The following is a 13202-nucleotide window of genomic DNA, read 5'->3' on the forward strand; positions in this document are numbered from 1 at the left end:
ACTGATCTGCCTCGCCCGGGAAGAGTGCAATGATGGTGCCAACTTGGGCCAGTGAAGCAACGTCCTCCACAACTAGACTGAAGAACAAAATGACAGCAACGTGTCTGTTCCTCTTCCTCCAATTCCCCAGCACTGTTCCCATCCCCCCAATTCCCCAATAAAAATCTTTAAAAAAAATCGTAATCTGACAATAAAATTACAAATGATACCAATAAGAAACAAAGAGAGGGCATAGCTAAAGATACTAATGTCCTTGAATAGTGAAATCTCTAGAAATGCAAATTTCATGAGGTATATGCAAAATAAGGAGAGGGGTTAGGGGAAGATAGCACACAAAGAAAAAAAGAAAAGAAAAAAAAGGAATTGGCTTGAATCTCTAAGAATGACATTAAAATATGTAAAACTCTCAAATAGCTGAGAAATGTCAAGCAAGCTTGTGTGTCTAAGTGAGTAGACACACATTCTTTGTTATATTGAAAGTAAATAGAATAACAAGAAATGTAGTTATCAGCTGTTTGGGCTACTGTTGTAGTGTTAACAGATGACAATGAGATAGAAAGGAACTCAAATTTGAATTTTGCATTGGTCTGCTTTGTCAGCAAGCATGATTTTTATTGTGAAAACTATAGAAAAAATATTGATAGATGGGTAAGGTATAATCAAGCAGCACCTAGCATCTCTGAAGTGGTTGGGTTCCCCATCCATAAAAATACACGGTGGTATAGTGTTCTTCAAGAATATGTAGTATTTTGTGGAATTATGGAGCTGGATAAATGTGTTCCCACTTATCTAAAAAAAAAGATGCAGATGGAGCTTGTCATTTATGGACTAGTGAGCTTGACATCAGATCCAGACTAGTTTCTGAGATGGAATGTTAATAGGTTGAATTGTGAGCACATACAAGGGGACATGGAGAACACTAAGAGATACCATGGGACCTGTCAAGAACAAATAGTGCCCAAATGATTTCACACACACACACACACACACACACACACACACACACACACATGGGCATTCTCCAGATTAGTTGATGAAATAAATGCTTCAGATGAATCTGAATTGCAGAAAAGTCTTTGACAAGTTCTCTCATGGCATCCTTATAGAAGAAATAGAAATGCCTAGAGAGAAAAAGGCTCAGAGCAAACTCCCACTCACCGAATGAGCTTGCCAAAAGAGTATAAATTAATGCATTTTGTCTGCATTGGGGAGGTCTTTTCAGCAGTTTAATCAATAACAAATGGTACCATTTTGACCAGCTGCATGAACTATATGAAAAAGAGAGAGTTACCTAATCCATTAAACAGCAGGTTTGTAAAATTGTTTTAGGGGAATACCTAGAAGTCATGCTGCTTTTTGGAAAAAAAAAAGCTAATTTAACTATTTTACTTGGTAAGTTGAGCACTATTAGGTGGCATCAGATGTAAATGTGTAAGAAAAAAAATGAGTTAAATCTTGAGGAAATCTTATCAGTTTAATTTATTCTGTGAATTGATAAGAGAGCACATGGATTAATTTTAGAAGTGTAGTCTCGAGAACTCCATGTTCAATTGGAGTACAGTCTGAAAAGCACTGTATTGTATTGTTGAAAACAGGACCACAGGCTCAAAATGGAGTCACACATGATAAGTTCTACGTCACTAAACAGACTTAGAGATGTAACTTAATTACAGCTTCAGCTCTCTCAGAAATGGAATATTAAAATAGTCAATCAGGAATCACCTCATCAGCAGTGTTAGGTAATCTATCTGATAGACCCCCACCATCCTTTAAAGGCAAGTAACATTGCAATAACCAATCCATTTTGGGGGGTGGGCTGGTATAACTTCCTTATTCCCATTGTCTTCTGCCTATCAAGTCTTTCATTTTATACAGCTCTTCAGAGCTCCTTTCTGCTAGATTGGAGGCTGCTGGATTCAAATTGATTTTTGGTCAAATTAACTCAAAATTTTCAGTATTCCTCAGTTTATCTTTTAACACTACTTAATAGTATCAAGTTGTTTTGTCTTTTTTTTTCAGTATCAGGCAACTCACTGCTATATCAAGCAATGCAAAGAGGATAAGTTATGCTGCTTAATACGAATAGAATTATCTGTGCCTCCTCTCTCTCAGAGTTCTAGAAAACTGGAAAACCCCAATGATCATACACAATAAAAGGTAGAAGTGACTCAACTAGAGTCCGGGAACTCTCTCAGACTGAGGTCTTCTGGGAAGACCTGAATATTCCCAGCTTTCCATAGCAGGGGTTTTCCTCACATCCCTGACCTGTTTGTAGAAACTAAACTGCAGCTTTGCCCTTTCATCTGTTATTGATGTATCCCTCTGAAATGTCCAGTGAGGGCCTGACATCAATCATTACCAAGCTCCTAAGTGACACTATGATGTCATCACCAGGTGTTCCCAATACCATCACAGGCATCATGATTACAGGAAGTGATTGATTTTGACTATGCCTAGAAATGGACATCCCCTTTCTGATCAATAATATAGGTAATGATTTTTTTTCTCATTTAAAATTACCAGTAAGTTTCACTGAATTCTAGTTGTTCAATTCCATACTGGATTATTCTGAGAAACTTTATTCACATAAGCAAAAATGTGAAATATCTTGTTAGAACAGTCTTGCTACATGACCTTCAAATGACTTCACTCAAAGGACAATAGAAAGTTTACTAACAAGCCACATGGATTACAAATTCTTGAAGAGTTAAGTTGGATGAGATCAATAGCAGCCTGTTTCCTTCTGGAAAAATCCTGGTGAAGTGACATCATCTAAATTTGCCCACCCATCTCTCTCATAGGCCCTAAGGCATTGTGGGTAGTAAGTTTGTTTAAGTAATTAACTGGAATTGAGCCTATTTGAAATAGTACTTGCATTGCCACTTTTATCATTATATTTCTGTTGACATGAGAACTTTAGGTTTCATCTCTTATTTTTGCACTTCATATACACGTTGGAGTGTATGGCTCTCTGGACATTAGTTATACTGTGGGCCCAAATGAATCCTCATTATATACTTTGCTCATTTTGATAGTGGAAAGCCATGCTCCTTAAATCATTTCCCTAACAGGTGCCTAGTTTTTTTATGTGTATTACTCACTGACTCATGAACAATACTGCCACCCTCAGGGGGTCCTGGGAAATGCCTTTCAACGTGAAAAATTGTTTACATTGGTATGAGGCTGGGAACAGGCAAGAAAGAAATGAAACAATATTTGTTTGAGTTGCAAGCTGGGGAAGAAAGGACTATGTTGTTGAGATGTCCTAACAACTATGAGAAGGGTATTTTAGTTGTTTTAACAAAAGCTAAATGAAAGCAGGCATTTTATGAGAGCTTTTGGGAGTTTCCAGGAGAGTGGGATCAATGCATCCTCTCTAAATACTTGAGCACCGACTCATTGACGAAATGTCAGCTGGTCACAGTTCGCCCATTGTGCGATACCCTCGCCTGAGATACATGCCACACTGCGGAAGTCCCTTTTGTACCAGGGTCACTTGGATATCCCTCACTCCCCGTTTTTCTTTTGTGGTTGAATGTCACCAATGTTCTGATGACCACATGTTGGTATGTGATCAAAAGACATTTTTAACCCACTCATTTGGGTTGCAAATTAATATCGGCCCAGAGAGCCTAAAAGAAAAACCTCTTTAGAGAATAATCATGATATTCAAAATCTGGAGGAAGGCCTTTTCTCTTTGATCTCTGAGCAGCTCAAGACTCCAAAATCCCAAACTCAGAAGGCTCTTGAGCTATAGAATGGGCACCCTTTGTGGTCAGCTTTCAGCAGGAAGAGATGCCATCCGTTAAGTAAGTTGGGCTGGTTTCCATGTTGTCAGTGGACTAGGCACAGTGTCCAGAAAAGCAAGTCACAAACATCCCCTTTGCCACACTTAGCTCGCTTCCCCGCACCCCCAATCACTACTATGGAAAATATGAAATGTTTGAGTAAGGCCAGAACTACACATAAGCAGCAGTAAAACCTGACCACCAAGCTCTCCCCAGATCTGCCTTCAGCTCTGGGCTGGAAATTTCACCAACAAAAACCTTTCATTTTTACCACTTGGTTACACTGTTTTCAAAGATTTTGTTTATCAAACTGTACTTGAGTAATAATATGTCCTCTTTTTATACATCAACAACTAATAGAAATTCCAATCAAGTCTTCTGTTTTGTTAGCTCATGCCGTATTAGCATAGGTAAACATAAACTGCCTTTTGTCTTTGGATTGAAAAACTGCCTAGCTTGAGCCCAAGAAGTCCAGGAACCCCAGACTGCTATAAGCTACCAAGTGTCACTTTTAGCTTATCATGAACACTTATCAGCACCATTCTTGAGGGCCGGCTGAGTGGCGCATTGGTTAAGAACTGGCTTGGGTCTCCAGAGGGCCCTGGTTCGGATCCCACATATGAGGGCCAGTGACACTGCCCTCTACAGCTAAGATGCTGAACAGCAGCTCGACCTGGAGCTGGGCTGCCGTGAGTCGCTGGTGACAGTGTAGGCTGCAGCCTCTGCTGCAGTGGGCTGCCATAAGCTACTATGTGTAGCCGACAGCCAGCGTGAGTGGCTAGCAGCCTCCATGAGCAGCCCTCCAGAGGCCAGCGACTGATCTGCCTCACCCGGGAAGAGCGCAATGATGGTGCCAGCTTGGGCCAGTGAAGCAACGGCCTCCACAACTAGACTGAAGAACAAAATAACAGCAACTTGTCTGTTCCCCTTCCCCTGATTCCCCAGCGTTGTTCCCCTCCCCCAACTCCCTTCCCCGAATTCCCCAATAAAATCTTTAAAAAAAAAAAAAAGATCCTTTCTTGAAAACAATGTCAGCATAAAAAAGAAGACAGAAGGACTCCAAAGTCCTAATGTGCTGGGAAGGGCATTTCCAAAAAGCAGGGAAGGAAGGGAGTTATGGAAGGACTGAGGCAGCGAATGAAGGGGCAGAGAACTAAAAACAAACTTCACCTGAGTACATTATCAGTAAAGGACATTTTATAGACAGATCCTATGACTCTGGAGAGGAACAGGTATTTAGAAATTCATGAAAGAAAGCATCAGTGCCTAAAACAGTGCCTGACACATAACAGGTACTCAACAAATATTTCCTGATGAATGATGGTAGGAAGAAAAGGAAGTGATTTTTTTAGTTCTTATATTTAGTGTTTGATGTTTCCTAAATTTTCCATAATAGAAAAATAATAAATTTACTTTAAAAAGTAAGAAAGAGAAAAACAATAATATGACATTTAATTACTAGGAGAACCCAGCATCTGAGCAGCAGGGCATACGATGCCTTTCCCAAAGCAGAGTGCAATGAGCCTGGGTAACCCACCCCGATAATGATATGTCTTTTATCATTTCTTATCTTTGGAATTCAATGATGCTCTCATGAAAAAAGTATGTTGCAAAGCTATTGGAGAAGAGAGTATGATCTAATAATGCCAAATAATTAGCTTGAAATATGTCCAAGATAGCGTTTTAGCTGAAGAATTAAGTGTTATTCTGGAGAATTATAGCACACAGTATTGCTTAGTTGCAAAACAAAATGACTTAGTAGAGAAAAAAAAAGTTTCTTTTTTCCTTTATTACATTTGGCTCAGCATTTATATTGAATGCCTGATGTGTTCACTTATCCTAATGATCATGGTGAATTCCATCAGAAGGCGTAATTTGAAGCCTTGAATTTTAAATGTACCTAACCAACCGAGGTCCCTTAATTCAGTAATCTGTGTTCAAAATGACAATGTTTCCTCTGTCTGTTGAGTGCTGAGCACACCGGTCACACAGATGCCCTGCTCACATGACGTTGAAGGTAATGATTACTTGTTAACTGACACCCGAGTTAACATGAGCACATGAAATGCACCCAGAAAATAAAGGCCGAATGTTTTATATTACTTAAAATGAGGTATTTTATTTTAAGTGCAACAACACATTACTTGCTGTGTTGTAATTATTATTACAAAGCCACTTGACAAATGATTGTTATAAGAAGTGAAAAACAATAGCAGAAAAAGATAAAAGGATGCACTTGGGGCCAAATATTAATTCATCTCTCTTCAATAGTTCTCTTTCATTCATTCATTCATTCATCCATTCATCCATTCATTGAGTCAGCCAGTCACATCATTCATCCATAAATTCTACCAATATTTATGGCACACTACAGTGAGCTGGGTTCTAGGGACAGAATGGTGACTATGCAGTTACAAAGCTTCATCTTCTATGTCAGAGGTAAAGGTCCCAGCTGCTATTAAAAAACAGATTTTGGAGGATGATTCATTTCTGTAAATGAACTGGGGCCAGATATTCTTTCATAAACTCCCAGTCTAAAACCTATGAGACTTCCTTATATGAAAAATAATAGTAATGAAATTTTGTTCCCCAAAGGATGTTATATTTAAGGTTCTTCTTAAACTATATCTAAGTCTGAAAGGTGAAAATGGCTACCAGCCCCGAAATACTTCCTGAGGAATTGACATTGCCCATTCCAAGTCCTTCTCTTACTGACCTGCACAAACCCCTGTTGACTCTCCATGACCAAACGGCAAGGAAAGAAGCAAGCTAATAGTGTCTTTTGAGTAAAATGTCTTTGGACCTTTCCCAACTGGCAAACTTTTCTTTCCTGCCATTGGGAACTGGTACTATTAGGAACCCATGGGCAACTCCAAAGCACTGCTCACCACTCAGCATGTAGCTCCAGTAAAGTGAGCTGCATTGTGAATTTGTCCATGACTGTATTTGAATTCTCCAACCCCTATAATTTATCAGATCAAACCATTTAACAGAACTACAAGTTCATATTAATTGACTTTCTGACATTGTCGGCTGCTCTATTATAGTCTTTACCTATCTTTTTGTTATTTTGCTATTATGAGCTTCCATTATTACTTGTATCCTGAAAATAGAACCCTGTTCTGCTAGCTTCTCTTTCTGTTCCTAGTGGAACTATATTTGACCATTTGGAGTGGTCCACGAACCTAAAATATACGAAATTGAGGAAAGTTGGGAAGATTTTAAGATTTATAGGTGTTAGAGCAATATGATGACAGAACTTCAGAAATAGCCTCTTCCCATTTATGGGGCTCAAGATGGGATTAGCTTTCAGAGCGGTGACAGTGATCAGCTTTTGTGAGAAGATATCCCATGATTTATGGTCCTGAAGAAAAAATACTGACTGAGGTGAGGACAAGGTCAGTATTCACACCAAAGAAATATGCCTGAGGGTAAATATCTTTGTGGTATTTTTTTTTCCATTCAAGAGTGTGACTATAATACCATAATTGTGGGTTTGGTTTCCTTTGGGCTATATTGAGCCCAAGGACTGAAGGACAAGGAAGGAGGGGAGAGCGAGGGGAAGGAAGGATGGGTTTCTACAGGTTCTCTATATTGAAGAGAGTGGTTAATAATATATGCTGTAGTTACCCATTGACTCAATAAGAATTTATAGCATCCACTTTATGCCAGGTCCTGTGCTAGGTTCTAGAAAGAAAACAGTGAATGAAATAGACATAGCTTCTTTTTTTCACAAAGATCTCAGCATAGTAAGGAAGAAAGATGGAAAAGATTGAACAAATCATATAAATGGAAGGCTTACTATGAAAAAGGAAGTACAGGTGGCTGCTATGGGAACATATGATATGGGCCCTGACCTAATTGAAACGGGGAGGCAGAAAAAAGGGAGGGGGCGGGGGATAGGAAACATCCTCACATGGAACTGAAGTAGCAGCCAAGGTATAACGAGTAACAGTTTAGCCAGGCCAAGGGTGGATGAAGTCTGGGAGTGGTGGAGAAAGACAGAGAAGTTGAAACAAAATAGCACGCTGTTCTAGTCCTTTAGTCTACTGCAGGGGTTGGCAAACTTTTGAGATGGAAGAGCCAATCCTGTCCCTCACAACAATTTAAAAATTATTCGAGAGCCATAAAACAACTGAAATCACCATTATGTGAATAATATCCTTTAAAAATTTTATAAATGAAACTATCGTAGTTTTATTTTCATTTTCAATTTTACTTCAGAGCCACATGCACATACCCAAAGAGCTGCATGTGGCTCGCAAGCCACAGTTTGCTGACCCCCGGTCTAGTGCAGGGGTCGGCTATATACTGTGGTCCTCAGACCAAAGGGGTCTAGTGCCTATTTTTGTAAATAAAGTTTTATTGGAACCTAGCCATGTCCAGTCACTTACATATGATCTAAAGCAATTTTCACACTACAATGCCAGAGCTGAGTAGTTATAAAGAGACTATGTGGCCTATAGAACCTAAAATATTTAATACCTGGCCTTTAAAAACAAAAGTTTGCCAATGTCTAGTCTATAGCAAGTGACTTAGTCATGGTTAGTAATACAAGAAGCTGTAACAAACCACCCCAAAATCTCAGATACTTATCCAATAAAAGTTTCTCATAACACAGCTATTTGAACAGCTGAGTTGGGGAGCTCTTGTCCAAGTAGGAGCAGAGGTTCTGCCATCCAGCTGTTCTGATGGGGAACAGAAAACATAGTTAAGGATGTGAAATGCTTTCGGACCAGGTCTGGAAATGCCGTGCATCACTCTCACTCCCATCCCAGTAGTCATATGGTCCCGCCAAAATTAAAGGGGAGGCTGAGAAAGAAAGTTCTCTGTGTGTTTAGGAAGAAAAGGAAATGCTTTGTAGAATACATAGCAGTGCCTCTGTCACAGCAAACAAGATATTTAAGGAACTGGGAAAAAATCCTGTGTGACTGAATTTAGGTGGTGGGAAGTAAGGCTGATAGGAAGGCAAGGGCCAGATTATGAAGAACTTTATAAACTATGTCAACAATTTTAACCCAGGTCTGAATCATCAGTTGTGTTACTCTGATGGGTTATGTCACCCAGCTGATCTGATCCTCTCCTTCCTCATCTGTGAGAAGAGGACGACACTACTGACTATAGAATTGGGTGGACATGAAGAGGTAAATTATGTAGAGCTCTTAGAATACCACCTAGCACACAGTAAGCATCAATAAATTGTGTTATCATCATCAAAACAGAAGAAATTCCCAGCTCCCTTCCCCCAAACCAACCTTTCTCACCCCCAGTTCCCAAATTACAGAAGATTCTTTGCTGAGTACCACCAATCCTTAGCCAATAAGAAAGATAATTGAAACACTCTGAATCATTTTTCTACCATTCCATTGGACTCTTCGTATTCACTACCATCTTTTCAAGGACACATTGGCCTAGAGAAAAATCGGGTGCCCTCAACCCAAAGTAACTATTTTGTAAACTAAAAAAATTGCTTTCCCAAATTCTTCACCCTTCCTGCATCCAAATGTCAATTGAAACCCAGAAAAACAAAATGTGCATGCATACATGTGTATGTATATATGTATGCAAATACACACACACACACACACACACACACACACACACACACACAACCAAGTAGGGCAAGGCTGGAGTGATAAACCCTAGCTCATCACAATGCCTAACACATACACCTCTATCCCCATCCTCAGGTTGTTTTCCATCTACCTCAGTACCCATCTTGACTTTGGCAATTCCTGCATCATTTTAAAGGAATATTCCTGCCCTGAGATCTCCATACTCTGGAGAAAGAAGACATTTTTTTCCTAAGTCAGAAAAACATATTGAAAACAAAAAAGGAGAGATACAATAATGTGGAGAAACAGCAAAAATTTTTTAAAATAAGATAAATGAGAAGGGAGATGGGACAAGCAGATATTAAAAGATCTTGTGGCATTATGGCAAGGTTCTGAAACCAGAATAGATAGACATCAATAGAATAAATATAAAAGAATTTAATATTTGTCCAAAAAAAAAGAATTTAATATTTGCAACATAAGCCAATGAGGAAAGGGAGGACAACAAAATAAATTATAGTGACATAAATAATTAATTTGGAGGAAAATATACCCTCACTCACACCATACACACACACACACACACACGCACATGCACACACACACACATACACACACACACACACTTACACACATGCACACACACACACATGCACACACACACACATGCACACACACAAGGAGCAGAATGGTGTAGTGATTAAGGCAGCACCATATATAGCTAGCATGCTCAGGATGAAATCCCAGATCCACAGTTGAGCTGTGTTAATCTTATAAATTACACAATCTCTTTGTGCCTCATTTTCTTTTCATACACAGTGGGGATGGTAATAATATTTACAGGTTTGTTATGAGGATTCAGTGAGTTAAAACATGTAAAGCACTTAGAATTGTTCCTAATACACAGTAAGCCCTCAATGTATGTTAATAATGGTGATGTGGAAAAACTCATAATAAAAAAGTCATTTCATTTCAACATATTCTACTCTACATGTACTTCATTGTGCAATATGCATAGGGTTCTGAGCGATTAAACAAATGAATAAGACAATAAGACATGGCCTTGTCTTTGCAGAGAAGAGCTTGCAGTCTAATCAGTTAGGAATGTGTCGGCTCATCGTGATCCTTCAAATGTGAGCTCTTGGGCAGAAATGGCATTGCCCAACACAGCTTGAGCACCCTGCAATAAATTCATGTTGTTCTATATGCTGCCATTTATCATCACAACATTATTCTTAAGGGAAAACAGATTATGACTAGTGTAATAACTATGACTGATAATAAACAAATCTGTTTGCTTCTTACTCTAAGGGAGATAAATCAGCCAGAAGTTGCATTCCCTGCTCCACCCCCAACCCCCAAAAGAGAGTTATCTATTACTGGAAAGCATCTGCAATTTAAAAAATTCGAGAGCCTCTCCCAAAATCAAGACAAATGATATCAACACCACAAAAAATGTCCAAATATTTCACTATCTTTTCAGAGAACCTAGGATACATCCCAATACCTAGCTTCATAATTCATTAGACACATTCACAGCAAATAACACTTGGAGAAATTTTCCTTCTAGGTTGGAATCTCTCTTACCCTACGTTAGGACCCTTCACACAGTTACTTGACCAAACCAGTTTTTCCTTTGGCGTTAGTAAAATAACGTTTCCCCTACCTTCTGAATCGTGATAGGAGATGAGCCTCTGAACTATATCACCTGCCTTCTGTACTTACTTCTCCTTTGGGTGGATGCTTCTTCTCATGAGGATTTCAAATTGCAAGTTGGGGTAGTGGCGAGTCGCTGGGCTAGTGGGAAAGAATTTCTCTCTTACCCAGACCATAATTCTCCAAGCCTTTTACCATCCTCATGGTAAAAGGATAGAGTATATTAGAATGCTTTTTTTTAAAGTCATTTCTAAATTTGGCACTTTATGAAATGAACTTCCTGCACACTTTCATCCTTGGCCTGAGCCTGGGTTAATTATTAGTCCAGCTCTTTACTTTGGAAGCTTTACCCTCACCTCAGTCTGCGTGGTCCACTCTGAGTGAAAGTCTACCCAAGATTTCACCCCTCCCAGCTTCATCCTGGTCCTAATATGACAGTCCCTTGAGTCCCATTGTGTATATTTTGGTATCTCTTCGTTCACTATAGAACTAACAGCTGCAACCCGGACATTAGGCTATCATTCAGGATAACTGGTAACATTCAGCTAATCACTTCACAACTCTTCTGGGATTTTTTTTCCTATTTGAACATAAATATATCACCTATTCTTAATTCATAGGATTATTATGGCTTGGGGAGAAAATTGAATAAATTGCAAAAAGTGCTTTACAAATGAAAATGAAATGGGGGCCATTACTGAAATTGCTTTTTCTCTGAAAACTGAAAGACACCCATCAGCCATATGAGGATACCTTTAATATTATTTTTATCACAGAATTAATAACATTAAATTCTTGTTGATCTTAGGGTTTGAAAATTTATGTTATGTTTTGAGCATTGGAAACTTAGAAATTCCATGGCCTGACATGGACTAAATGTGCCCTGTTGCTTTCCTACACCCATCTTCTGAGGGGCTGGTCACACTCAAATAAAATTTCCTTCTTCTTTTAGTGTAATTACAATGCAATTACAAAGGGCATATGATATGGTTAAGAATTATCATGTAAATTAAACATATCAATTTTTCATTGTAGCAAAGAAACTAAACAAAACATACCAAAAACATAGTATGATTTTGATTCCAATGAAATGTTGATCGAGAGCGCATCTCTCATATTTTTAGTGATTGACTTTCACCATGCCATTATTCATTTATCTCTTTGTTTATACCTCTTTTGTTCACAAACATCACACTCTTTTCACAATGCAGGATTAATTTTCCTCCTTCTTTCAACATAGGAAGGAGTGAGTTGGTACAAACTTATCAACAAATCAAAATAACATTTTCAAACAAACCTGTATGCTTCTCTGAATTACAATTGATTTAACAGTCCTTGTATCTCTATATTTCTCTTCTTTGCTGCTATGCCCCTTCAAAGAGTGTCCTGCAAGAGCTGCCCCAGTACTTTTCAGAATGGTCTCATCCAAAGGTCACCAACGACCATATAAATGACAGATTTAATGATCTCTTTATAATACCCATCCTACTTGATCTGCAATTTTTGATATAAATGACCACTCCTTTACTGTGAAACTATCTATCTTCTCCCTTGGGTTTTATAACAGACAGCCCCCCGCCCAACACCCATTCCACCTCACTCTCTTTGGTTAACAGCCTTGCACTCTGTGAGATAAAAGAGGAATCAATGACTCCCCACTTACAGAGGTAAGCCCAATCTCTACTTTCTATGCTAGTGATCAGTTCAGAAACCCAAACCTAATACATGAAGTATACTGAATTCTATTGATCTGAGTCAGGGGTTGGCAAACTGCGGTGGTAAGCCACATGCGGCTCTTCGCATGTATGTGTACATGTGGCTCTGAAGTAAAATTGAAAATGAAAATAAAACTATCATAGCTTCATTTGTAACATTTTTAAAGGATATTATTCACATAATGGTGATTTCATTTGTTTTATGGATGTCGAATAATTTTTAAGTTGTTATGAGGGACAGGATTGGCTCTTCCATCTCAAAAGTTTGCCACCCCCTGATCTGAGGGATTGATTCAAGAATTGGTATGTCAAGCCAATAAAATGGAAAAGCAAGGTTGATAGTAACTGGGAGTGGGGGGCTGGGGAAGTGTCCTTACTTTTGCGATAGAATCACTGGAAGAACAGCCTTGGTTGTATGTGGTTGAGAAGTCCAGAACTGAAGAATCGATACTGCCATTTTCCCAGCAGTGTAGGGATAAACCCAACAT

This window comes from Hipposideros armiger, unplaced genomic scaffold (assembly GCF_001890085.2).
Source record: "Hipposideros armiger isolate ML-2016 unplaced genomic scaffold, ASM189008v1 scaffold_73, whole genome shotgun sequence".
In the NCBI taxonomy this organism is placed as follows: domain Eukaryota; kingdom Metazoa; phylum Chordata; class Mammalia; order Chiroptera; family Hipposideridae; genus Hipposideros; species Hipposideros armiger.